Below are 4,313 nucleotides of genomic sequence, written 5' to 3'. Positions count from 1 at the left end.
GACTTGATTTTTGAGACCTAGGCCCATGATGGAATGGTGCATCTGACTGATGGGGTAGATGTTCCAAACGCATCACGGTGGGGCCCACACAACTCAACCTCATGGGACGGACTCGTGAGTCGAGCGCATAGTACCTTTTCCCTATATATATATATAAAGTGATTATTAGTTTTTGTCTTTTTCTTCCAAATATTCAAACGCTCGTATCTTCTTTGTTACATATCTGTTTTCTGTAATCTTTATCTTATTGGAAAGATAATGAGGTAAGCTTTCTAACAAGAATAGAACCACTTCGATTGAACCTCGTTTGTTGTGACAAAAATACGTCTGTATAATATATGAAATTGTTTGTTTACAATTTGACCGATGGTCTGCCTTTGATGATTTTAGGATTATTGGAAACGTCGTCTGATAAGCTTTTCATCGTAACTGAAATCATCTCAATCGGATCCCGTTTGACTAGTTTAAAGCGCAACCAATGTTTTTTCGATTCTAGTCAATCGATAATGCATGATTTTGATAAATGGGCCGGATCTTCCTCACTATGATTCGAATTGGTGGAAACTTAAGTTTGTTAGGAAGATCATTTGACCACCTTTTTAATTAATCATAAATCATCCCAATCGGTCAAGATTTGTCTCCAATAATACTATGGTCATTTTATATATCAGGACGACTGTACTTTTCCCTAATTTTGAAGATACGACCTCTCACACCTTGACACAATGTTATTTGGAAGGACTAAATGATGCAAAGAGTGATCCATAGGTAGAGAGTATTCGTTTTATCCATTTTTGCATGTTGGTTGTGTCATAAAGAGAGTTTCAGGGGTTTTGGAGTTTATTTGCTCGATCGTGACCGAATCGCTACTTGATTTGGTGTTAACTATCGGATCTGTTAGTTATCTCCGGCATGTGCCGAGTATGCACCCAGTTTGATCCATTTGGATTTTCAATGATTTCCAAGTCAATGGGAGACAATTCATCGAAGTCAAGTGGAAGCTTAAAGAGTGGCGTGTCCTTGTTTTAGGCAGGGTGTTTACAGATGCCCCTCTTTGGCAGATGTTGTGGGCAATCGAATGTCAAACCAAGTGGACACCTCTCCTTCCAGATAAGATTAAACGTGGTACAGTTTATTCCCACCGAAGTGTCATTATCGAAAGACTTGTCTGGTTAAGGAGTAATTCAAGTGTCTCTCAAGGGTTGAGGAAAATATTGTAATTTGTCCCTGCGCATTTTGCAGCTTTACAAGGCATCAAATCACAACCTTTTCACGCTTGATTGACAGTTTGCATTGATAGTTGTTTGTAAGTATCAATTTTTGAGTGGTTAGTGCCCCTGCGCTTTTCGTGGCCTTACGGGGATCCGCCCAACATGTTTGATTTTGAAGAGTAGTTCTCGATGTCATGCAATCCCCTAGGACCGCCTGTAAGAATAGTTATTATAATGGGCAGTTGCCCGTGCTTTTTTCCGCTTTACGGATCTCCCGCATTACGATATACTAGGCTGACAAGTGTCCCGGACTAGAGTCACCTCGAGTTATTTCCTCGTCATTCGATTTTTCGAGTCTGACATTATGATTGTAATAGCCTTTTCCCACGACTTAAAGTATAGTTACGCTAATTTAGATATATTCAATTCGCATCCCGAGACAATCAGAGTGACACTAAAAGTTCAGACCAGCCGTCCTATGTTCCACTTTGATTTCAGAGAAAACTGAAGATTCAAATAAAACTAAAATCAATTATTGTTATTGCGTTGGTACCCACTGAAAAGTATAGAGGACTTTCCAGAGCCTCAGATATCACGCACTGCATGTTTTTTAAAGAAAAAAATTAATTTTTTTTTCGGGCCATTTATTTTGAAAAGATCCGCTTGATCTTGCGGGGAGGCGTCGTCAAGTGCTTTTTATTTTGGCATCCTCTTCTTCTTTTTTTCTCTTCATGAATAAGTCCAACGGTCATTTGCACTGGGGGTTTCAACAGTCCTAATCGAAGTCGGCTTTTATTGAACCACGTTCTTTGTTCGATGTCCAACTTCAAGTGTGCTTGCATTTAACACCACAACCTTATAACTCAGGGTAAAGTAATTGTTGAGGAAGCTTCGTTTCCTGTAAACAAAAAAGAGAGCTTAATATAATGATCGAAGAGTTTAGTGCTAAGGGAGCAAAGGTTGTTGTCGGACCAGATGTTTTGAAGAAGCAACCATAACTTGATGATGCAACCTGTAAGAGTTTTTTTTTTCCATTTTTTTAAATTATCAATGCATGTAAATAAAGAAAATGAATAAAATGAAAATTCTCTCTCTTTTTTTCTTTTTTTTTTTGTGGCCAGACTTGTCTTATGAGCATGGTTTATGTTTTAGTGTTTCGGACGGCAGGGATCAAACACTTGACTTTTCCATTGTTCATCTTATAAGACTTTTGAATTGATTTTTGAAGATTTTTGAAATTATCCTCGAGAGTATGCAGTGGGAATCAATGTCTCTTGGCTTGGGCTACGCTTGATAATTCTTCAAACATTGCGGTCTTCACATCTTTGACTTCAGATACGAATTTGTTGTCGTGACTGAAGTACCTTGTTGTTGTTTTTTTCTTTTATTTTATTTTCTTTTCTTGTCGTTCTTACCCATAACGCTCTTGCGAGTTTTCATTACGTCTGGCTTAGTCCGTCATTTTTGCCCGTGGTGCCCTTTCAAGTTTTCCCCACGTCCCGGGTATTTGCTCTTGCCTACCCCTTGATAGTTGTGCCTTTTTGTCCCTGGTGCCCTTGCAGGTTTTCACCAGGTCCACTGTGTATTTGTTGTTTTAACCCGAGGTGCCCTTGCAGATTTTCACCTCGTCCATTTTGCTTAGACACACTTTTTTCTTTTTCTTTTTCTTTTCCTTTTTTTTTGTCTAAAAACTTTCTTGATGTTGGCTGATAATGATTTCTAGGGCAACGAGAGGCTTCGGAATGCTTTCCAAGATCAATTTTTTTCTTGAAAGCAGGGGGTAAGGTTGATGGGTGTGTACCCTAGATTTTTTATTTGGTTCTTCATTCCTCTCTTCTTCTTTTTCTTTTTTCTTTTTGTGTTTTCTTCTCTCTCTCTCTCTCTCTCTCTCTCTCTCTCTCTCTCTCTCTCTCTCTCTTTTAGATTTTGAAAAATGTGAATCGTCATATGTACATACGTCTTTTTTTTTTTAGTCCTACTTTGTTGCTAAGGGTAATCAGGTAGGGAATTGTAAGATTCGATCTTATGAAACATTTCCTTGGCTTACTCATTATCCGTAGTGTATTTTGACGTGACCGGCGTTGATGGGCTCGGCTATATCTTCTCCCCCCATGTTAGTGAGGCGGAGTGCACCTCCAGGGACTACTTCTCGTACAACGAACGGGCCTTCCCAGGTGGGTTTGAATTTTTCCCTTGGGTCAAGTAGATGAGGAGGTAGAAGCTTCTTCATTACTATGCCTCCTATTCTAAATGTTCTTATATGGACCAGCTTGTAGTAAGCTCGTGCAATCCTTCTTTGATAGGCTTGAGAATGACATAAAGCTTGCATGCGCTTTACGTCTATCAAATGCAGTTGATCGTAGCGATCTTGTAACCACTTTCCCTCTTCCACTTCACTTTATAACAGAATGCGTAACGAGGGAATTTTAACTTCAACCGGGAGAACCGCCTCCATTATATATGTGAGTTCGTATGGAGTGGCGCCCGTTGTGGTGCGTATGGATGTTTAATAAGCCCAAACCGCAAATGGGAGTATTTATGACCAGTTATGATATGTTTTCACCATTTTTTTCGAGGATAGGAATGAGTGTTTTGTTAGCTACTTCCACCCCTTCGTTCATTTGCAGGCGATAGGGGCTGGATCGATGCCTTTTGACTTTAAATTGCTTGAGGAAGTTATCTACCTTTCGATTTACAAAAGACATCCCGTTGTCTGTAATAATGGCGTGTGGGATTCCATATCGGCTGATGATGTTGTTATTTAAAAACCGTACCACGTGAGAGGCAATGATGGTGGTAAAAGACACTGCTTCCACCCATTTGGTAAAATAGTCGACTGCTACCCGGATATACTCGTGGCTGTTCGATGCTTTGGGGCTGATTTTTCTGATGATGTTGATGCCCCATATTGAAAATGGCCAGGGCGTGGTCAAGTTATATAGCTTAGAAGCAGGCGCATTGATTCAATTCACATGTTCTTGGCATTTAAAACATGTCCTAACGTGTTGGCAACAGTCGATCTCCAGAGTTAGCCAATAGTATCCTCATCGTAGGATTTTCTTAGCCATCATATGTGGGCCACAAATCTCGTCATGGATCTTG

Source organism: Magnolia sinica, chromosome 16 (assembly GCF_029962835.1).
Source record: "Magnolia sinica isolate HGM2019 chromosome 16, MsV1, whole genome shotgun sequence".
NCBI classification, from domain to species: domain Eukaryota; kingdom Viridiplantae; phylum Streptophyta; class Magnoliopsida; order Magnoliales; family Magnoliaceae; genus Magnolia; species Magnolia sinica.
Note: the sequence above shows the minus strand (reverse complement) of the source record.